Genomic DNA, 25,570 nt, shown 5'->3' on the forward strand with positions numbered 1-25,570 from the left:
CATATTTATTGAGCATATAGTGTATAATTCTTTTCAAGTGCTAGTGATAGCACAGAAAACAAGACAGAAAATTTCCTTTCCTCAATATGTATTTATTACAATTAGAGAGATTGATAATAAGCAAACAGATATATAATGTGATGGTAGGTAGAGATAATGCTTTAAGGAAAACAATACAGGGTAAAGGAAATGAGAGATGAAGCCTATTTGGGATTGGATGGTGAGGGAAGATCTCTCTAAAAAGATGATCTGTAAATATAGGCTTGAATAGAGTGAAGTAATTATTTGTGCAAATATATGTAGTAAGAACCTTCAAAGCAATATAAGAACAAATATAAAAGACTTGGGATAGAAACAAATTGACCTAACGGAAATATATAGAACACTGTATCCCAAATCCTCAGGACACATATTCTTTTCAAGCACACACAAAATATTTTAAAAAACTGTCATATGCTGATCCACAACTCATTTCAATAAGTAAAGATTGAATTTATATTTAATATATTATTCGAACACCATATAATTAGGCTAAAAATCAATTTTAAAAATAATATGTTTGTAAATTAAGGACTATTTCTAAATAGCACATGTGTTGAAATAAGAATATTTTATTGATTGTAATTGATATCATAATGCATATTTGAATATATTTTGAACTTAATAAAAATACTGTATGTTAAAATTTGTGGGGTAAAGAGTTAAGGGGAAGTGATAACCACATCCATATACATTAGAAAGAAGATTAAATTTAACAAGAACCCATCTCACAAAATCAGAAAAAAATCAAACTAAAATTGTATAAATTAAAATAATTTTTAGAAAGCTGAAAATAATTAAAATAAAACAAACACTTAATAAATAAGATCAATAAAGCCAATAGTTATTTGAAAAGCTACCAAAACTGCCAAACCTCTGGTGATATTCACCAAGGTAGAAGTGAGAAGAAAGTACATATAAATTTTATTAGAAAAAAGTGATGTCATAATAGATGCAGTCCACAAAAGAAAAAGATATTATAAACACTTAAAAACTAGTAAATATTATTTATTAAAGCTGTCAAAGGAAGTAGATAGCTATATACTTTATATCCTTTCAAAAATGTAAAATCATGCTCAAATCCTCAAAAATCCACTGTAGGCCTACATGATTTCATTAGGAATTTTCCTCAAGCTGTCAAATAATCTCAATCATATGAGACTAGAATAATCTTGATATTAAAACCCAACAAGAATGCCACAAAAATAACTAAATAAAGGATGAAGTTACTGTAAGAAAATAGAAAATATGTATTGGTCTCTGTCCCCGGTTTCTGGCAGAGTTCCTGAAACCCTTGTAAGTTACTAAGTGTTGCAAGTACTAGGATTGTCTCTTGTTCTAATGTTTGGTCTTTGATTCTGTCCCTAATTGTTAGTGGAGGTTGGAGGTTATCAAGAGGGTGTCACCTTGGCTTGACCTGAGGCAGGCCTGGGCAATAGGAGGCTCCTCCCTCCAACCTTTGTCCTTAGAATGTATGTTCTGCCCACTATTCCCACACTGGAGTTGTTTCAAGGATGCGCCCTTGAGAGAGCATGGTGTTGTGAGACCAGCTGAATGGCATATGTGACTGATCCCCATTAAAGCCTCTATATAAACTTAAGATTTTGATGGGCAGGTGTGGAGATCTACTTGTCTTGCGGCCACTCAAGATAAGCCTCATATGTAAGTGCCCATGCTTATTAAACCTGCTACCTACCAATCTGGAGTGATCTGCCTCTTTTTCTTTGCCCTCTGTGTATGAGGCCAGTTTCGTATCTCACCTGGGGGACTCCTGAGTTTGCAAACAGGACTCCTGAAATCCTTGCAAACTCCTGAGTGATGAGGGCATCTCTTCTTCTAATGAGGTGACTGTGGATGGACCTTGCTGTTTCCTGGATAAAGGCTGGTAACTAGAAAAGCCCAGCCATGATTAGAAGTTTGGAATTTTCAGCACTTCCCCTTTCCCCGCTAGACACACAGACAGGAAATCTCCAGAGAGGGCGGAGGAGCTGAAAACCAAAGTAATTGATTGTGCATATGCGAGAAAGTCTCTATAAAATCCTAAGTAGGGGTTAAGAGAGCTTCTAGGCTAGTGAACACAATCATACTAGGGGGTGGTGATGTAACCCAACTCCACGGGAACAGGAGCTCCTGCCTTTGGGACCCTCCCTGGCCTTATACGATGTAGCTCTTCACCTGGCTGTTCATCTGCATCCCTTTATTATACCCTTTAATAAACTGGTATTTGTGTTTTTCTGAGTTCTGTGAGCCACTCTAGCAAATTAATAAAATCATGGAGGACATTGTGAGAACCTGCAGTATGTACTCAAATCAGGGCAACCAGGGTCATGGGTAACCAGGGAACCTGCTACTTGCAATTAGCATTGAAGTGGGTGGGAGAAGTATGCTCTAACACTATCTCCAGAAATATAGTGTCAAAATTGCATTAAATTGCATGATGTCCAGCTGGTATTGTGGAGAATTGCTTGCTGTGGAGAAAAACTTCCATACATTTGCTGACCAGAAGTGTCAGAAGTGAAATGTTCTGTAAAGGGAAATGAGCAGTAAAGAAGATTCACAGGGAGAAACTCATATGAGAGACAACTGAATTTTCATAAGTCACTAGTAACCAATCCTAAACATATTAGAAAACTAAATCCAGAAAGATGTGAAAACAATAATACATTATCCAAGATTAATATCTCAAGAATAAAAACTGATTTAATTATAGCAAAAAATTGGTATAATTCACCATATTACAGATTATGAGAAAAAGCATCTCAAAAGAGGCAAAAAATTGTTGACAGAATTCAAGATCCATCTGTATTAAAAAAAAAAAAAAGCATGAGACTAAGAATAAAAGGGAATTTCACAGATGTGACAAAGGACACTTATGAATGAAGCACAGCACATATAACATTTAATAGTGAAATATTAAACATTTTACTTTTGGGACCCAGAACATGGCAGTGGTAGCCAACATTATTACTTATATTTAGCTTTAAACTAGGAAGAAAATGTTACTTAAAATATAAGTGTTAGAAAAGAGCATATATCAAACTAATTTTAATTGATCTGATTATATTCGTGGAAAATTCAAAAGAATCTATAAATTATTAGAAGCAAAACATTTAAAAAAAGAATAGCTAAAATTATTAAACAAGAAAATTGGGCAAAGTTGTTGGTTATGGAATCAAGATAGAAAAATAAATTTTAATACTATATTCTAGCCACAAATAGGTAAAAATAAATATCAATACAACTGAGAGCACCATGAAAATGTATGAAATATCTAGTATTAAATCTAACAAAAATTGTGAATTTCCTTTAAGGGGAATAATAAAATTTTACAGAAAAAAATAAATGCAAAGTGAGAGGTATACTATGTTGAAGAACATGAAGAGTAAATAATTTAAAATTATGCCCAAATTGGCATAAGGCGTCAATATTGTCTCAATTAAAACCCCAACCAATATCCAAAGGAAATAACAAGATAAAAGACTTGCTCTATCAGATGTCATTATTTATTATAAAGCAATAATAATTAAGACTGTGATATTTACAAATAAAACAGGAGAAAATAGCAAGTCTCAAATTTTATGGGTTTAAATTTTTACAAAAGTGGTATTGGAGACCAATAAGGAAGAGATGAACAGTGATGAAAGAACTGGGCATTCATGTGAAAAAGAAAGTTAATTTACTACTTTACGTCATTCACAAAAACAAATTCCAGGAAGATCAAAGATCTAAATGTCATCACATGAGAATATCTTCATCATCCTGGGAGATGAGCTATAAAAAAGTACTAAGCATAGAAAAGAAAATGCATGTACTTGGCCAGATTAAAATTTAAAAATTTTCTCATCATAAGACACTATTGCTGCATGAAAAGGCAAGTAAAATAGAGTAGATATTTGCAGCAAGTATAATCAAAAAGGGTTTTTATTCAAAATTTATAAAGACATTTTATAAAAGAAAATTTGGCAATAAATTTGAATAGGGATTTTTCCAAAGATTAAGGTAAGGCAGGTCAATAACATATAAAAGAGAGCTCAGCCTCATTAGTAGTTAGGAAGTTGCTAAGAAAAGTCACAAAGAGTGATAACTACACTCTCACCAGATAGACAAAAATTTAAAAATCTGAAAAATACTGAGAGATATTTCGGGTTATAGAAATAATTATACACTATTGTTGGAATTCTAAGTTTTTACGACTTCGTAAAATTTTATTTGGCATTATCTTCTTCTAGTATTAATGATCTATATATTCTATGACCCAGGAATTTCAGTGTTATTTACCCTAGAGAAACTTGGCTTTTGTAGACCAGGATACTTGTATAAGAATATTCATAGTAGCACTGCTCAAAATACTCTCAAACTGGAAGTGCACCAAAGATCTGTAAACACTTGTATGGGTAAAAATAATGGGGTATGTTTGTATAAAGTAAAACCTATACATCAACATGAATGAATGAATGCAGCTGCACACACTATAGTTCATCTTAACATAAATTTCAACAAAAGACACAGAATAGATTGATTTCATCTGCACAAAGTTCATAATATGCAAAACTAAAATTACTATATGTATACGCATATATTTAATTAAATGAAAGTGTCTTAAAAATCAAGATAATATGTCTAAAAATAAGGAAGGTTCTCGTAATCAGGAAAAGGATATGGGGAACATCAGGGCCTCTGGTATGCATGCATCACTCTAACCTTGACCGATAGTAGTTTTATAAGTGTTAATTCTATAATCATTCACTAAACTATACATTTATATCTTTCCAGTATTTAAGTTTTATTTTAAATGAAGATTGTATATCACCCTTCCAAAAATTAATAAAGGGAAATATTTAGCCTTGGCCTTGAAGTAGTTACAATCTGATAAGGGACAAAGTTGAAAAAACAATTACTTGGTTCAAGTTGAGTGTAATAAAGGCTACAAGATACAACTATCTCTTGTTCTGAGATATCACACAAAGTGACCAACTAAAACTTAGCTGTGTTGAGGCAGAAGTCTAGGTATTAAATAGCTTGTTTTTTCTTGCACTATTTTCCAGGTGCCTCTCTTACCTTTTCATGCAACTAAATAGAAGAATACCTATTGCATAAGGACGGTTAGTGTAGGAAATGATAAATATTCCCAATTATTGGAACCTTATGAACCTCAGTGCAAAGATGTTTCTTAGTTCTGTCTAGGACTCTGGAAGTCAGAAGCTTTACCAATGTCCCTAGTGTCACACTAATGTTAAAACAATAGATAGAGATGGCTGTAATTGAGAGCAGTGGCAGTGTGAATGTTTGCTGTGCTCTGGATCCACCTGCATGCAGTTCCAAAGTGACACAAAGCAGCAACTAATTTTTCCCCTGCTGACAGAAAGGAACACAGAAGTTAGCTGAAAGAGGGAACCTGCAGACCAGAGGCAGAACCTGAAATAGAACATGGAACGTAAGAAGAAATCTCAAAGTTGGCCTGTCTCTGTGCCTCTGTATCTTCATCTTTGCGAATTGCCATCCTGACTAAAGAGAACACACACGAGACAAGATCAGGCAAGTAGCTCAAAAAACGCTAGCATAAACAGAATAGATAAGATTGGGAGAGAGACTCTCTTCCAACATTTGTGTTAGCCTCTTTAGAACTTAGTGCCCTGGCAAGAGGAAAAGGAAGACTGGGCTCAGAGAGGAGGAGTGACAGAATTTAAAATGTGAATTGACTAAGAAAACAGAATTTTAGTGAATCGACCTGGAAGTTACTGGTTGATTTTTTTCTGTATCAGGAAGAATGGAGGCTTGGCGTTACTAATTAAACTGAGTTATATAAAACAGAGAAATTATTTTATACACTTGGACTTGGAGCTGTTAAATATTTTACCTGCAATGTATCCATCCATTTCCATCTCAGTTTTCAAGATTGTGTGTACTTGATTGCAATGTCTGCTCTGGAAGCAATGTCCTACCAGCTGTGATAAAATGTCTAAGTGAGGCTCCCCATGCGGAGAAAATGTTCACTTGAGCAATCTTAATTCAGAAAAATCTGTGCAAGGTGGACTACACAATTTGACAATTTAGACAAAGTCCTTCTCTTTGCAGATACATTTATAATGTCTTATAATTTTATTTTCTCCTATTGCAAAGAAATTCCCTAGCACTTAACTGTTTAAATCTTGAAGAAAGGTAGTTAAGGGATAATTTTCCTGTGGTAATGTTTGCGGTCTTATCAAATGAATCTGCTTCTAGCATAGCAGTAGAGGTTGTATCCAAACTGAGCATGGTTTATAATAATGGAAGCAGATGGTTTACTGAGTTAGGAAATGAGAACTGATTATTGATTTGCTATCCTTGTGACGACATCAGTGGAGAGTAATAATAGACTATACCACTTGTAAGAGAGCAAATAGCCATTTTTATATTACTTGCTTTCTTGCAAATTGGCTACTAGCAGGGAGAGTAAAATATATGGCTGTCTCATATCTTGAAGCACTAAACAAATTGTACTAGAGGAATGCAATGAAGCACTATGGAACATTTTCTGATATTTATAACTTGAGCTCAGGCTGAAAACTCCCGATTAAAAAGTTCACAATTTTCCTCATTTATTTCCCATAGTCATTTAGGTATTATTTCCTCAACTTTTAGCTGCTATAGTTATTTTGGAGTAATGCATAATTGTTTTTCACCTCTCAACACTAAAAATGTACTCTGAGGCTCTTATCAATTTGTCATTTCCATGACAAAATGTAAGCTATATTCTGGGCTTGCATTTCTTGAAAAAAGAGAAAAGTATCGATAGTAAAATAATAGTAAGGAGTAGCAAGATACAGGAATGCAGCTTTAAAATAATTCTTGAAAAAAGACTTCATGCTAATTTGGAGAAAAACTTAGGTTTTCACTTCGTCTCTCTTCTTCAATCATGGCTTTCCTCCTACTCCTTCCTCTTATATAGTTGGCATTTTGTCGGGGGAAGCTGCCTAGAGATGCTCATTTCTGAATCACTTCAACATTTTCTCTCTGCCTATTGGAGGTGCTCTGAGTCTGCATACATTTTTCTACTGATTCCATTGATAAACTGAATGATTTTGTGTTACTGGACTACACAATTTACTTGTGCCAAGACAAACATATTTTGACAATTGTTATCCACAATTCACATAACAGGAATATTATTTTTGAATGTGATAAATATTTAAGCCTCTAACCAGAAGAGTGAATTTATATTCAAAATCAGTTTATTCCCCAGCTGTAGTTGCTGTAGCACCGTTCAGAACGAGGTTCCCAAACCCTGTCATTCCAACCTGGTAGTTACATTGTATCCTCAAAGAGAGACTCTGCTGTTTCAGACAGTAAATGGATGCCCTTTTCCCTCTTTTCCTCTTGAAGATCATTGAATTACTGAGTGCAAGTGAAATATGAAGAAAAAAATTAAAAGACCATATGCAGGGATGCAGAGATGACAAAGACTTTTCTTACTCTGATCTACTGGTGGTAGTAGCTTCAGGATTCTTTGGTTGAAAAGGAATCTGAGGACACATCTAGGCTCAGTGGAAAAGCAGTGCCACACTGAATTGTGATATCTGCCTAGGCATAGAATATGGAACAGAATGTATCACATGATTCCCACCCATGACACATAAGAATTCCTTGAATTTGCTTGAAATTTCAAAGCTGTCGGAGCATTATTATATGTTGTACATCATCTCATAAATATTTTGAATAGTAATCATGTGTCCTCTTTTTTAAATAAGACTCAAAATGGAGGGCTTAGGACATCTTACCAAGATCGGACAGATATTTCTTAGTAATTAAGATATCACTATAGTTTTTGTAAGCGAATATATATATATATATGTGTGTGTGTGTGTGTGTATACACATATATATATATATATATATATATTCATTCAAGCTTCTCATATGTTCATAAACTCAGCATGAACGGTTTGTTTAGAGAGGATCAAATCCTCCAGGCAAACCTGAAGTAGATAAATGCACTGCATGTTTAGGTTTATTTTAATGTTTGGTTTCCATGAAGTCCATTTCTCTTTTTCTGTGGGTACTTATTTTATAGCATTTAATTTCATTTGGTTATTGATGGATATTCTGCTGGAATTTTTACACTATTTTGAATTCAGAAGCTTTTTTATGATAAAATGTCTTTAAATTTTTAATATTTTACTTTGCCCTATCATGCATTATTGTACATGTCATCAGCAGGAAGTAGTAACTATTGTTGAACATGTAGCTATGCTTTTATAATAAGACTATTTTACAATAAAATATATCTATCTACATAGGTACACTGGTTTTATAAAAACCTATTTCTTTGCCTATCTCAGTGGCTCTTAGCCAAAGGTGATTTTGCCCCTCAGAGGACATTTGGCAATGCCTAGAAAACTTTCACTTGTCAAATCAAAGACCAGAGGACTGCTACTAGCACTTAATGATTATAGGCCAAGGATACTGCTAAATGCACAGAACAGATACTCAGAATTATCTGAGATTAAGACACTTGATTTAGCTCATAGTATAAACACTCGTCTTGTAAGTCATAGTTGTAAATATTTTTACTTGTCTTCTACTTAATAACCTAATTAAAGGGCACAGTATTCTGAAGTCAGCCGTAAATCTCTGCTGAAATTTACCAGTATAAACTTAAGATATTGATAGTTTTTGTCAATAATTACCAAAGTAGACTAAATGCTATGACACAAATGAAAACTCAAGAAATTTTAAAGATGAAATAATAGAATATATGCTCTGACTACAGTGGAATTAAACTAGAAATCAATAACATAGAGATAAATAAAATTTGTAAATGTTTAAAATTAAAGCAAAATATTTCTAAATTACCAATAGATGGAAGAAGAAACCAAAGAGAAAATTATAAAATATTTTGAAACAATTATAAAATAATGAAAATGTGATATATTAGTACAACACAGTACCTAGTGGGAAATATATAGCTTTAAATACATATATATATATTAGAAAAGAACAAATTAAAAATCAATAAGTTAAAAAATAGATACAAAAAGCCATTTAAAATTACACATGAAATCTCAGGGTATATAAAAAGCCAAATACATTATGACTGAGTGGGGTGTATTCCAAGAATGAAAGATTAGCTCAACATTTGAAAATCAGTGGATTTACTACTTTAAAAGAAAATAAGGGAAAACAAGCATATGATCATCTCAATATTTTGAAAATAAAATTCAGAGGACTTTCAGTCAAGATGGTGAAGCAGGTAAATGCTGTGCTCACCCCTCCCAGAACCACATCAAATTTGTAACTAAATTATAGAACAACCATCAGTGAGATCCCCCTGAGGACTAGCTGAATGGAAGTTTTACAATTAAAGATTAAAAAAAAAGAAGCCATGTCAAGACTAGTAGGAGGGGTTAAGAGATGGAATAAGTAGGTCCTGATCTACAATGTGGCAATTACAAATTGGGAAGGATATCTTGGCTGCAGAGGTCCTCCCTGAGAAGTGAGGGGTCTCAACTCCATATCAGGCTCCCCAGAACAGGGTACCAGTCCTGGGAATAGGAGTCCCTACAACATCTGTCTGTGAAAAACAATAGAGATTACATTCAGGTGAGACAAGGGGCTGCTGGAGTCCCAGAACTTTCTCTTGAGGGACCCATACATGGACTCGCTCACTCACAGACTAACTTGCTTTTGGCTCCAGGACTGAAGTAGCAATTTAAACAGCACCAGGAACAAATGGGGATGAACTGAAGCGACTAGATTCTGGGTGAGGGATAGAGGTGCAGGGGTCAAGGCAGCTCTCTCTGTGGATGGAAGTGGTGACAGGTGCCATTGTTCTTTGGTTGAGCCCTCTACCCACCCAGCCAGCAGGCACTGGCAGGCACCAAATCTTTGCTCCCCATTAACCTGGCTAACGCTGTTTTTCCCACCCTGATAATTCTCTGAGACCACCCAGCCCAAGCTGCTTTCAGTGGCTTGTCCATACAAGGGTCCTGCCTCAGTTCATGTTGCAGACTGTCCTAAAATCTCTCAAAGGTTAAAACCACAAACAAGCTGTGGCTGGCCTCAGCAAGCCCTGTACCAATAGGTAAGTGACCCTAAGCCTAGCACAAGCAGCAATTGGACTCAATCTACACTATAACTACCATTAAATGGCCCTAAACCTAGTATAAGAATAGATAAGCTCAGTATTGGCTTGGAACATAGCTTTAACGAAACGGTCACAAGCCCAACTAAAGGGGAGACTGGCCTCAGCTCACATTGTGGTACCCACAGAAAGGTTCCAGAGGCGGCACTAGTAATAGTCAGCTTTGTTTTTGGCTTAAACTCTTCTAAGCACCATCAAGCCCAGCATGAGCAGATCACTTTATATCTCCCATCAGTAGCCCCAAGCTGGGTACAAATGGTGGCTGACCTTGGCCTGCACTCTTAAGAGGCTTCAGAATCAACACAGCCAGGGGGAGCTTCGGACTACTTGAGAGCACCACCCAAATAACTCCACAAATGATAACAGCTGAAGGGCAGACTCAGCTAGCACCAAAGCCCTACTAAAGCGACTCCCACTCCATGAGGTCAGCCCCTGTACAACAGTCTGTCTGCTGTAGTCACACACAGCCAGTCAGCCTGTGGGTCAACCCCACTCACTGACATGACAACAGCAATCCAGGCTCAACTACAACAAGAGAGCACACACATCCCATACAGAGGACAGTCCTGGAGGACTCTGCTCAGATGACCAGGGGGCTGCACCACTGGGCTCCACAGGATACTTATTATATAAGGCCACTCTTCCAAGACCGGAAGACATAGCAGATCTACCTAATACATAGAAACACAGGGAGTCAATCAAAATGAGGAAACAAAGGAAGATGTCCCAAATGAAATAGGACAAAATTCCAGAATAAAACTAAATGAAATGAAGACAAGCAATCTACCAGATACAGAGTTCAAATCACTTGTTATTAGGGTGCTCAACGAATTTAGAGAAAGAATAGGTGAATTCAGTGAGAATGCCAACAAAGAGACTGAAACCATAAAAAAAAGAACCAGAAAGAAATGAAGAATACAATAACTGAAATGAAGAATATGTTAGAGGGGCTCAGTATTAGGTTAGATAAAGCAGAGGATCACATCAGCAATCTGAAATATAGGTAACTGAAAACACCTGATCAGAACAGCAAAAGGAAAAAAATTAAATTAGTACTCGATTTATTGAGTGATTACTTCATAAGTTGTATACATGTCTAATCACTATGTTGTAAACCTGAACAAATAAAATATTGTATGTCAACTGCAACTGAAAAATAAAAAATAATTGAAATGAGGATAGTTTAAGGGACCTCTGGGATGATATCAAGTCTCAAAAAAGCACTCTTACAACATTTGCATTATAGGGGTAACAGAAGGAAAAGAGAGCAAGCAGTTTAAAAAATATTTGAAGAAATGACAAAAAACTTTCCTAATTTTCTTAAGGGAATAAACATACAAGTCCAGGAAGCACAGAGTTCCAAACAAGATGAACCCAAAGGGACCCATATCAGGTTAGTCATAATTAAAATGTCAAAGGTTAAAGACAGAGAGAATCTTAAATGCAGCAAGAAGAAAACAGTTACCTACAAACGAGCTCCCATAAGACTATTTCTCAACAGAAACTTTTGCGGAAGGGATTGGTGTGAAATAGTCAAAGTGATGAAAAGCAAAGAACTAAAACCAAGATTACTCTAACAGCAAGGTTATTATTTAGAATCAAAGCAGAGATAGTTTCCCAGTCAAGCAAAAGCTAAAGGAGTTCATCACACTAAGCTCATATTACAAGAAATGCTAAAGGGATTTATTTAATTAGAAACGATAAAAAAATATAAATAAGATACATACGTGTGTGTGTGTGTGTGTGTGTGTGTGTGTGTGTGTGTGTGTAAGAAAAAAAAGCTCACTGACAAAGGGAAACACTAAGAAAAATCAGTGGATCCACCAATGATAAAGCTAGTACATAAGGCAAAAGTAGGAAGATTGTATAATTACAATAATAAATTAATGGATATATACACAAAGTGAAAATAGTGACCGAAACATAAATGTGGCGGGAAGAGTAAAAATTATAGTGATTTTAGAATGTGTTCAAAGTTAAACTTAAAATGAACTTAAAATATACTGCTGTAAACATAGCTTGGTATATAGAAAGCACATGGTATCCACAAACCAAAAATCTACAGGAAATGTATAAGAAATAAAGAGAAAGGAATATAAACACAATACTATAAGAATTCATGAGCATACAAGAGTAGAGAGCAAGAGAATAAGAGAACTACAAAAACAATCAGAAGACAATAAAATGACAATAATGTACTATTAAGTTACTTTAAATGTCAATAGACTAAATACTCATATCAAAAGACATGGTGTGGCTGAATGGATATATATTTAAAAAAAGAAGACCCTTACATATGCTGCCCATAAGAGACCCACTTCAGATAAAAATACACACACAGACTGAAAGTACAGAGAAGGAAAAAGATATTTCATGAAAATGAAAAAGAAAAAAAACTAGTATAGCAATATTTGTATCAGACAAGATAGACTTTAAAAAAAGAGCTGTAATAAGAAACTAAGAGAGGCATTTCATAATGATAAAGGGATCAATCCAACAATAGGATATATCTCTCATAAACACCTATGCGCCCAATGTAGAAGCACCTAAATACATAAAGCAAATGCTGACAGATGTAAAAAGAGGATTGACAATAATTGAAAGTCATAGTAGGGGTCTTTAAAACCTCATTGGCATCAATAGATAGATCATCCAGACAGAAAATCAACAAGAAAACAGTGGCCTTAAATGACACACTAGATCAGATGAACTTAATTTCTTTAGAACCTTCATCCAACTTCACACACACACACACACACACACACACACACACACACACACAATCTGTTTATAAAATGGGCAGAGGACCTAAATAGACATTTCTCCAAAGAAGACAAACAGGTGGTCAGCAGACATATGAAAAGATACTTAATGTCACTAATCATTAGGGAAATGCAAATCAAAACCACAATGAGATGTCATCTCACATCTGGTAGAATGGGTATCAATAAATCAATAAAGTGCTGGCGAGTATATGGAGAAAAGAGAATCTTCATGCACTGTTGGTAGGGTTGTAAATTGATGCAGACACTATGGAAAACAATATGGAGGGTCCTCAAAAAAAACTAAAAATAGAACTACCATATGACTCAGCAATTCCATTTCTGGGTATTCATCTGAAGAAATTCAAAACACTAATTTGAAAAGATAGATGCAGCCTTTATTCATTTTAGCATTATTTCCAACAGCCGAGATGTGGAAGCAACCTAAATGTCCACTGATACACAAATAAAGAAGTGGTACATAGATACAATGGGATGTTACTCAGCCATAAAAATAATAAATCTTGCTACTTGTGACGACATGGTTGGGCCTAGAGGATATCGTGTTAAGTGAAATCAGTCAGATAAAGAAAGACAAATTTCACATGATTTTATTTATATGTGAAATCTAAAATACAAAATAAATGAACAAAACAAATTTATAGATAGAGAAAAAATTGATGGTTCCTAGATGGGAGGGAGGTTGGGAAAACAGATAATAAAAGGTGAAAGGAATTAAGAAGTACGAATTTCCAGTTACAAGAATATTCATTTGTATATAAAGTACAGCATAGGGAATATAGTCAATAATATTTTGATAACTATGTAGGGTGAAAAACGGTAGACTTCTTGAAGTGATTACTTTGTAAGTTATATCAATGTCTAATCACTATGTTGTATACCTGAAACTAATATAATATTGTATGTCAACTTTAAAAATTTTAAGAAACATAATTCAATATCTGTTTATGGTTTTTTAAAAAAAATCTTATCTTTAACTAAGAGATTAAATGGGGCCTTTTATTAGTCTGATAAAGTTTATTAAAAAACAAAAACATATGGGCTTTTGATCAAGGTGGCAGAGTAGGTAAATACTGTCTAGCCTCCTCTCACAATCTCATCAAAATTGTAACTAAACTACAGAACACCCATAATTGGGAGTCACCTGAAGTCTATCTGAACAGAAGTCCTACAACTGGGAATATACAGAAGAGGCCACCTCAAGACGAGCAAAATTATACATGTCTATTTAAATATATGAGATTTACATTTCAAAAAAACCCTACAGCTTATAGCACACTTAGTGAAAAAAAAAAGTATATACTTTCCAGTTGAATTTGAGAACAATTGTAAACAATTATTTACAATTTGTCAACAATTGTAACAAATTTATTGTTAGAACATCTAATCAGCCTTGTACTGAAGTTCTTGAAGTCATGTTGGTTCATTTGTGGAATGATTCCCTCTAAAAAATATGCTATTTAGCTATTGTTCAAACCAGCTCTGTGGAGTAAGTAAAACAATGACTTACTCCACATCAGATAATGTACACTGGGAACTATAAGATGTTGAAGAAAGAAATTGAAGAAGACGCAAGTAATGGAAAGATATCTCAGGTTCATGAATCAGAAAAAAATAATATTGTTAAAATGTCCATACTCCTTAAAGCCATCTACAGATTCAATACAACCCCCATGAAAATGGCAACAGCATTTTTCACACACACAGGCACAAAAAAATTCCTAAATTTTGTATGGAACTACAAAAGACCCTGAATAGCAAAAGCAATTCTGTGAAAGAAAAAAAGCTAAAAGCATCAAATTCCCTGATTTCAAACTATCATATAAGAATGTAGTAATCAAAACAGTATGGTACTAACATAAAAATAGATACATACACATGGTCAGAATCAAGAGCCCAGAAATAAACCCTCACATATACAATAAACTGGTATTTGATAAGGGAACCAAGACTACTCAATGTTTGTCAAGGGTACCAAAACAGCATAGTTTCATCAATGAATGGTGCTGGCGAAACTAAATGATCAGGTGAAGAAGAATGAACTTGGACCCATACCTTACAATACTCACAAAAATTAACTCAAAATAGACTAAAGATTTAAACATAAGACCTGAAATCATAAAACTCCTAGAAGAAAACATAGGAACAAAACCCCTTAACATCAGTCTTAGCAAAAATGTTTTAATGTGACACCAAAACACAAGCAATAAAAGGAAAAATAAATTGGTAGGATGACATCAAACTAAAATGATCCTTCATAACAAAAGAAACAATTTTAAAAAATGAAAAAATAACCTATGAAATGAGAAAAAATATTTACAAACCACATATCTGAGAAGGGTTTAATATCCAAAATACATAAGGAACTTATACAACTCAAAAGCAAAAAAACTATCTGATTGTATGTCTTCTTTTCAAGAAGATATACAAATAACTGATAGATATATGAAGAGAGGCTCAAAATCACTAATCATGGGGGAATTTCAAATCAAAACCACAATGAATTATCACCTCATGCTTGTTAGAATTGTTACCATCAAAAAAACAAGCGATAACAAGCATAGCAAGGATGTGGAGAAACAGGAACCCATGTGCACATTTGGTGGGAATGTAAATTGGTACAGACACTATTAAAACAGAAAATTTCTCAAAAAATTAAAAATAGAACTACCATATAATCCATCAGTTCCACTTCGGTATATAGCCAAAGGAAATGAAATCAGAATCTCGCAGAAATATTTGCACTGCCACCTTTTTTTTTTATTATTATTATTTCAGCTTATTCACAACAGTCGAAATATGGAAACAACCTAAGTGTCTGTTGACAGATAAGTGGATAAAGGTGATGTGATACACACACACACTTACGCATGTACACAAGCAAACACACACACATCCTGCCATTCGTGACAACACAGACCTTAAGGGCATTATGCTAAGTGAAATAAGACAGAAAGACAAATATTGTGATAGTACTTATATGTGGAATCTAAAGCAGCTGAACTCATAGAAACAGAGACTAGAATGGTGGTTGCCAAAGGCTGGAAAGTAGGAGAAATGGGGTTATATTAAAGAATATAAACTTGAAGTTATAAGTTTTAGAGATCTCAGGTACAGTTTGATGATTATAATCAATAGCACTATCATATACTTGAAAGTTTCTAAGAGAGTAGGTCTTTAAATGTTCTCACTACAAAAATTAAATGCTAATTATGTGAGGCAATGCAGGTATTAACTAACCCTCTATAGTAAATATTTCTCAAAATATAAGTGTATCAGATCAACATGTCCTATACCTTATATAATGTTTTGTGTCAATTATATCTCAATAAAACTAGAAAAACTTATTTCAGATTCCTCATGCTACATGAATAAATTTCTGACAAGGCCCTGATTTGAAATGACTCAAGATTGCTTGGTGCTATGTGCCTACCCAGGAAATAGAGAAACACTAAAGAAATAATTTGCATTAAGTAGCAAAAGACCTTGGAAGTACCAGACAGAAGGTCTGTCCCATTTGTTCTGTCAGTAAACATTGACTCAGGAATCCACAAACTAAAGAAAAAAAAAATTTCTTGGTTGAGAACAATTGAAAAACTCATACCCTATATTAAGGTCTTTATCTTATTTCATCTAATTTCTGAGATCTGTAAGACACTCGATAATAATATTGCCTCACAGGAGTGGAAACAAAAACCGTGAAAGATTAAAGAAATAGTTAGAAATCTACAGGCAACTGGGGCTTGAGAAATGCCACAGAGCCTAGTTTTAGGAATACAGACTTTGGAAGCTATCAATATCTAGGCTGAAATCCTATTTTCAATACTTTGACTGATGATGAATAGTTGTTAATCCAACTGAGCTAATTTTCTTTTCTTCTCCAGAAATCTGTACATAGAGGCTGATCACTTTTAGTCTAGTTACACCTCTTTCTAAAGGCTCTAAAGACAATACATCTTTCTTAAATACACGTATTGGTGTTTCATGATCATGATCAGAGCTGAGATAATATTATAAGAATCCTATCTAAAAGCAGATGTCTAAAGAAAGCAGTATAGGGCACCAGGCAGCAGTGGTAAACCAAGGGAGTCAGAACTGACAATAACAGGATGCTTTGTCTGTATAAATGTTAATGTAGCTGACTAAAAGCACTTTTTATTATTACGATGTGCTGACCATCCTAAAGAAAGTCAAGTAAGTTATTAAAGAAATAGTACTTCCCATTGGGACAAACTGCTCCCACCAAATCCCTGACACCTACCTTTGGTGCACCACTGTTTAACAGTCAGATAGATATTTATATCCCTTGCAGGTATCCTCTTGTGTGCTACTCAGGCATTATATGAAGCATGTTAAAATGGAGGTGGTCTTCAATACCACTGTTATTACTATTGCTGTTTGCTTCTCAAAATTCATTGGAAAAGGGGACTCTGAGCTCACTAGGGGTAAATCCTGGAACATGGTAATGAGTCACACAGAGAAACTGAAGTTGATCTTTCATCTGAATAATCCAGAATTCTTAAGTAGAGACAAATATTAGCACTGTGGAAAAGGATGGTAGTAGGACAAAACTCTTCTCAAAGGGAAAACAAATTACATATATGGGTAAAACAATAAGAACGATAGCTGACTACTCATCAGAAACAATGCAAAACAGAAAAAATAAAACCTGAAATGACATCCTTACAGTGCTAACAAACAAAAAACTGAACATGGAATTTTATATTCATCAACTTATGTAGTAAATTGTTTAAGGAAATAAAAGTTGTTTGCACAATATTTGCAACAATTTTGTAGGTTGGGATTGTACAAATTGTGTATGTGTGAGTATTCTCTAGGTTAAAGGTAAATGAAACTAAATACAAACCCATGTCTACACATAAACATGTATATACAGGTAAATAAAAATGTATATCATGTATAAATTGATATAAAATATGAAGGTAAATATAAATTATTTTTGCATCACTAAAAACAATTGACCATTTAAAGTAAAAATAGTAATAATAAATTATAGGTTTTCTAGCTTATGTAGAAGTAAATGAATGGCAACAATAGCACAAAATGAGGGACAAAATGAAAGTATATGCTGCTATAAGTATCTTATTACATAAAAAATGGTATATTATTATTTGAAAGTAGATTGTGATTAAAGATGCATATTTTAAGCTCTGGATCATCTTTAAAAAATAGTATGAGTTATAACCCAATAGAGAAGATAACAGAACACCCAAAATTTGCTTTAATGAAGACAGGATTGAAAAAAAAAATCGAAGAAGAGATGGAGCAAAGAGTAAAGAAATAATAGAACAGACATAAACCCAAAAATATCAATAATTACATTAAATGTAAACATACAACTGAAAGGCAGAGGTTGTCAGACTGAAAGACCAAACTACGTACTTTTTTTTTTTTTTTAAAGAAATGCACTTTAAATTTCAAGACACAGGACAAAAATAAAAGGCTGAAAAGATAAATCAAGGAAATTAATCATAAGAAACTGGAGTATAAGAAAACTGGAGTTTTATTAATACTAAACAAATTAGAATGCATGAAAAATGTATTTCTAAACCCAGAAAGGTATTTTATAAGATTTAAAGAGCCTAGTCACCAAAAGGACACAAAAATCAAAAATGTGTAAGGACCAGATAAAGCTCCAAAACACATGTAGCAAGAGAACTAAAGGAAGAAATGGACAAATCCATAATTATTATTGATATTTCAAAACTTCTACTAGTTGATACAGGAAGTAGATAAAAATTATTGTTTATAAAAGGCTTGAAAAATCTCCTCAACCAATTCTTCAATTAATATTTATAAAACACTACACCTACTAATGGTAAAATACATATTCTTTTCAAATATACGTAGAACATTAGTCAGATAGACCCTATGGTAGAATACAAAACAAGTCTCAATAAATTTAAAAGGATTGAAATAGAGAATTAAAATCGATATCAGCATGGTACATGAAAATTTACCCAAATATTGGGAAATTAAGTGATACACTTGTAAATAATCCAGTTCCAAGAAGTTACCAAAAAATATATATATATATATTTAGACCTAATTTTGATGAAAACATAAGACAAAAAATTTTAAGATGAAGCTAAACCAGTATTTTAATGATAATCCATGACAAAGATGCTTATAACAGAAAAGAAAAATTTTAAATAAGTCATCTCATTCTCATTCCACATTAAGTTAGGAACAGAAGAGCAATATAAACCCAAACCAAGGTGACATATGAGATGATAAAGATAGGAGCAGAAATCACTGTAATATAAAGAAATAGTTCTTTAAAAAAGAAAGTTTATTGAAAGAATAAAAATTGAAAAATCCCTAATTTTTCAAGAAAAAGAACACGTTAGTAATATAAGCAAGAAATAAGGAGGTGACACTACTACAAATGCAAAAGATTAAAAAGATAAAATATTATGAGCAATTTATGTCATTTTGGCAACTTATATAAGATGAAGAAATTTCTTGAAAGATATAAATTACAAAACTAAACAAAGAAAATAAATTGAGGTCATAATTACAACCTTCTTTAAAAAACTATAACTCCAGTCCTAAGTGTCTTTATTGTGAATTCTATTTAAGAATTTAATTAAGAGGTTCAAGTTGGCTGCAGCATAAAAAGACCTTGAATTTACCCTTTACACAACACTGAAATATATGCCTACACATAGAGCAGTTTCTAAGAGATAACTGAAGGCTGATTAAACAGCTTCTGCAAAACAAACCAATAGAAAGAATGAATGAATAGAAGTGGCCAGAAACTAACTGCAGGAGCTGTCTGGTATCTGCTGGAACTCCCCAGGTTGGAGATGCTGGTGAGCACCACTGTTTAAGTACCCCTCCACCTCAATAGGGTGGAAGTTGCTCTATCCTGGTGATTTGGCCTACCTGCAAGGTCATCACAGCATGTTTTCAGCCACTACAAGGAACTTATTTAGGCCCAAAGGGGGCAAACAGGATCAACAGGACATCATCACATGCACCCGACCTCCCTGCCCAGAGCCTCTCCAGCTGAGCAAGCCAGCACCCCAGGTGCAGTAAGTGCCTGTCCAGCTCTAACCAGCCTGCCAAAACTACTGGGCACACACAATCTATACAGAAGTTGCTTGTACACAAAATCACTTTCTCTGCAACAAACACTACAAGGACAATATTGAGAAGCGTGTGGAGCTACAGGAGTTGGTAGGATTGTAAATTGGTGTAGTCGCTATGGAAAATAGTATGGAGATTCCTCAAAATATTAAAAATAGAGCTGCTGCATGACCCAGCAATACCATAATGAAGACATCAAAAGCACTAATTTGAAAATATATATACACCTCTATGTTCACTGCAGCATTATTTATAATAGCTAAAATATGGAAGCAACTGAGATGTCCATCAATAGATGAAGGAATAAGATGTAGTAGAAAAATACAATGGATCATTACTCAGCAATAAAAAAGAAATCTTGTTATTTGCGACAGCATAGATGGACCTAGGTTTTATGTTTAAGTGAAATAAAGACAAATACCATAAGATTTCACTTATATGTGGAATCTAAAAAAAAAAACAACAAATGAACAAACAAAACAGAAACAGACCTATAGATACAAAGAGCAAGCTGATGGTTGCCAAACAGAATCCAGGGAATGGGTAAAAAGTAAAAAAAAAAAAAAAAAAAAAAAAATTATTCTGCAAGGAGCATGAGAGAAAGGAAGGCATGAATTTAAAAAGTAAATTTAAGAAGTAATGTCAATGCTTACAAACTTTTTCAGAAAATAAAGATCAAAGGAACATTTCTAAACTTATTTTATTTGGCCAGCATAACCCAAATTAGATAAAACTTATTATTCATTTATGATCTTAAAAATTTTCACGAGATCCTCAAACTGATAAGGAGTAGCCATGAAAATCATTAGATAATGTATTCAACAGTGAAAGACTTAATGTATTTCCACTAAGGTCAGGGCAAGGCAAAATTGCCCACTCTCACCACTTTTATTCAACATTATTCTGAATGGAAGTTAATTGGAGGTTCTAGCCTGCATGACTAAGACATGGAGAGAAAATTAATGCAGATTGGAAAGGAAAAAATAAAGCTATAATTTTTTTTTTATGGACTATATCATTTATGTAGAAAATCCTGTTTTCTACCCCAAACCCCAAACTCTACACAAGCTAAAAAAGAAATTTAGCAAGATTGCAGAAGACAGGACTCACTTTATGGGTATGTAACCTGTACATTTGCACAGGGCCCCATGCTCAGAAGTGTCTTGCACATGATTTAATGCTCAGTCTCATTATTTTGAAATTTGAACAAAGGTCCCACATTTTTTTTTTTTTTTGTACTGGGCCCTGCCAATTATACAGTAGGTCCTGGCAGGATTCAAGGTCAATATATGCAATATATTATATTCCTATATACCAGCAACAAAAAAAAATTGGAAAATTAAATTTTTAAAATTGCAATAGATTCGAAATACATGAGTAATTTAGGAATAATTTTCACAATATATGTGTGAAATACCAACAGGAAAGATATAAAACATTGCATATTAAATAGAACCTAAACAAATGGAGCAATGTATAATTTTTAAAAATTCTGAGTTTCAATACTTTTAGCATGTCAAATTTTCCCAAATTGATCAACAGAGTAAACATAATCCCAATAAAATCTGCTGCAGAATTTAATTATTGTAAAAGTTGGCAGCTTGTTCCAAATTTATGTGGAAATGCAAAGATCCTATCCTAGTATAGCCAAAATAATCTTAAAATAATTAAAGTTGAAATACTTACATTATTTCCAGATTTTATATAAAGATATGGTAATTAAGATAGTGTGGTAATTGTATACAAATTGACAAATAGAACAATGTAACGAAATAGCACAGAAACAGACCTACAGTTTTATGGTCATTTATTTTTGGACCAAGGCCATAAAGCATATCAGGAAAGTCTTTTCTCACAAAATAGTGCTAGAAAAATTTAAAGATGGAAAAATGACTAATACTTCACACCATATAAAATAATTTAAAAAGAGCATAAATGTAAATAAAACAATTAAAAATATTAAGCTCCTAGAAGAAAACATGAGAAAATTATCGTGACTTTGGGCATAAGCAAGTATTTTATAAATAGGACCCACATATATAAACAGGACTTGTCAAAAAAGAAAAGGTGATAGAATTCCTTTTATCAATACAAAAATGTACACTCATTAAAATACATTAAGAAAATGAATAAGCAAGCCACTGTCTGGGAGAAAATATTCACAATATATATGTCTGACAAATTATGTATATTCAGAATATATAAACTACTATAATTTGATAATAAAGACAAACAACCCAATAAAAAATGGACAGAACACTGAAACGGTTACTTTAAAAAGGAAGATATATGAATGGCCATTGAGAAAATGAAAAAGTGCTCAGCATCATTAGTCATCAGGGAAGTGAAAATTAAAACCACAATGAAGTGCTTTTACACACCAACCAGAATGGCTAAAATAAAGACAAACAACAGACACTGGCAAGGATGGGAGCAACCAGAAATTTCATGTTACTGGCATGAGTGTAAGATTATCCAACATATCTGGTAATTAGTCTGGCAATTTTTTATAAAGATAAGCATGTTTGTGTCCTATGAGCCTGTAGTTTATCTTCTAGGTAGATTCCCGAGAGGAATAAAAACATATGTGTCCACAAAACGAGTTGTACAAGAATGTTAATAACAATTTTAATCATAATAGGCAAAGGCTGGAAGAAGTCCAAGTGTCTAGCAACAAGGTATGTATAAAAAAATTTTGGCATATTTATAAAAATTGAATGCTACATAGCAATAAGCAGATATGTACTACTCTTAATCATAACAGCATGGATGAATCTCAAAAACCAGATGAAAAAAGTACTTACTGTATTATATTTATGTGAAGTTCTAGAAAAGGTTAAACTGATGGAAGAGAAGAAAATCAGTACACTAATTGAATCTGGGGAGTGGGGTTGGAATAGAGAGGGAAGGAGCAAGAGGATCTTTCTGGTATAAAGGTATTTTTTGATGTCAGGGTAAGATCTAGAATTTACAGTGGTACACTGACAAACTGACTCTCAGCAACAACAAAATAACCCTGATTTGTAGAATTCACAGATTTTCCTTTTGGTATAAAAACTCCCACTGTGGCTGTTTTTAAACCACAAATAGTTTAATAGCTGACTTGCAAAGTTTTTTAATATTTAATAATCAGTCTTTAAATGCTGGTTTCAGCGTAGTGCTGAATACTGGTGTGTGCAATTGTCAAAGCTCATCAAATCATACTCTCTCCATTTCATTGCATACAAATTATACCTTAATAAAAATGTGAGAAAATAAGAATTTACCAGGATTACAAGATAGTCTAGCTAAGCACAATTTTCTTTACAAGTCACACTTCCAATTTAGCTTCTTTTTTCATTTTTCTGCATAGAATCTCTTAGAAGATAGTTACTTTATATTGCTGTCTGTACTCTAAGGAAATAGAATATTACCATATACAATAAAACCTCACTTAACATCATTCATAGATTATGCAACTTTAAGTGAAATGACAGAATGAAACCAATTTTATCACTTCCTAATTGATATAAAGTATAAAGAAGAATTAAGTTCTTATGGCATCTCATCAACATCATAATGAAACAACATTGGACAAAGGACATTATTTAATGACCTGTTGTATACGACTTTGTGGATTATGACCAAATACCAAGATGTGCCTACTTTCATGCTAGTTCAGAAGACCATGCATAAGCAGGTAATTCATGGTTCTTGTCGACGGAGTCTAGTCACATGACCAATATTAGGAATTTGGAATTGGCTACATTCAGAGACTAAAACACCATTTGTTTGCTGAAGCTGAATTTTTCCAGAAGTAGATTTTGCTCAAGGCATCTACAAAAGACCATTTGCAAGCTGAAGTTACAGTTGACAGAGTGAACACAATAGAACAGAAGCATAAAGAGAAACAATATAAGTTGAAGTTCATACAACATTTAGATAATAGTTATAGGTACCATCTTCTGTGCCATTACTTTATGTAGAGTTTTGTTATATGTAACCTTATTCAATCGTTACAAGATTATAGAGATATTTCAATTAGTTAAGGCTAAGGCAGGAAAATAGAGTCATTATAAGTATCAAGAAATTAAAGCATTTGCTATATGAATTAGACTTTACACAAATATGGAAAAAGATGGGAAAGTCTAAAAGAGGAGGTTCAGAGGGGATCATAGAAATCATTGTGAACCAGTCGGCCCAAAAGACTGGTGTAGTTGGACAAATTAGAGCTGATTGCACATTAAGGCAAGAAACCAAGCCCAATCAGCCACTGAAGTAGAGCTGCAAAGGGGTGGCTCTATGGGAAATTGTTGCCTCTCTGTAGCTCTTTTACGAGTTTATAGCTGCGCACCGTTGGTCATCAGGGCCAGTAACTAGTAAAATGAGACACATGCGGAATGAAGGCTAGAGAAACTGAAGAATGAAGGCAAGCTGAAACTGCCAGGGATTTCTGCACTCACCAGTCACCAGGTCTGATCCCGGAGATTTGAAAGTATTGACTTCTGCTTCACTTGACCTTCGCAATTTCAAGCAGCTTCCTCTTTTGGCCAAATCTAACCTGGAACCACAGAGTGAAGAAGATTTTGGGAAACTTAGATCTTAGCTTTAGCCAAGTACATAGAAAACAAAACTATACACTATAATGTCCCAATTTTAGAAATGAGGAAAAGAAAGTTCAAGCTGGTGAAACAATTTGCCCCAGGTTGTTATACACTAATAAGTACCTGGGCTGTGATCCAAACTCAGATGCATCTGATGCCAAAATCTGTTCTTTACCACTATTTTATGGTTATCTACTTCAAGGATAATATCATCTACTTAAGAGCTTTCTGGTTCCAGCTCCACAGTCACATTCGGCCAGTTTTCTTGAGGAGTTTATGTACCTTGTAATGAAGCAATCTTATATGTGGTTATAGTGAAGATTAAATGAGGCTGTATTGAAAGTGTATTTAATAATACCTTGCCTGTGAGCTCTTGGATCCTTGTAGCTATTGACGTAATGATTTCTTTGATGATGATGAATTGGCTTCACCTTTAGCAGCTTAATAAAAGGAAAAGCCTGGGCCAGGAGTTCTGGACAAAAGCTTAGCTTTGTCTCTTAATCTCTGCTCTAGTCATAACGTGTAAATTTCAGTTGTTTAAATCTATAAATGATAATGCTCTGTCTTCTGACTGCTTCCCAGGATTTTTGTGAAGATGAAGTGAAAAATAAAGATTTTGTTTATAAAACAAAGATACTATAAAAGGATATTCATAAAACATAAGAAAATCTATTTCCTGATCCCTGGGTGTAAAGTCTTCCAATTATTTCTGCCATTGAAAGCAGTTTGGGCCTTTTCTAGAATTAGCCCTCTAACTATAAGAATCTCTGTTATTCAGGGAGGTTGTGAAGATGACATAAGGAAAATGTGAGCAAAATATAATATGCAAACCAAAATAAAGCCTTGTTATTATTGGATCACTTCATTTGTAATGCTTTCCTTTTGAAAACATTGACAAGGCAAGCTTGTTGTTGTGTTTACCGACCCCCACCA

General features: G+C 33.8%; 1 long non-coding RNA gene across 1 annotated transcript in view; it reads right to left on the bottom strand.

Moving 5' to 3' along the window:
- LOC118602994 overlaps positions 1-24,581 on the bottom strand; it is a 50,265-nt gene extending 25,684 nt beyond the window's left edge. Inside the window, exon 1 of the long non-coding RNA XR_004951067.1 lies at positions 24,497-24,581. This is a non-coding gene — a long non-coding RNA (uncharacterized LOC118602994). The remainder of the gene's footprint in view (positions 1-24,496) is intronic.
- Positions 24,582-25,570: the final 989 nt, after the last annotated feature.

This window comes from Rousettus aegyptiacus, unplaced genomic scaffold (assembly GCF_014176215.1).
Source record: "Rousettus aegyptiacus isolate mRouAeg1 unplaced genomic scaffold, mRouAeg1.p scaffold_m13_p_5, whole genome shotgun sequence".
Lineage (NCBI taxonomy): Eukaryota > Metazoa > Chordata > Mammalia > Chiroptera > Pteropodidae > Rousettus > Rousettus aegyptiacus.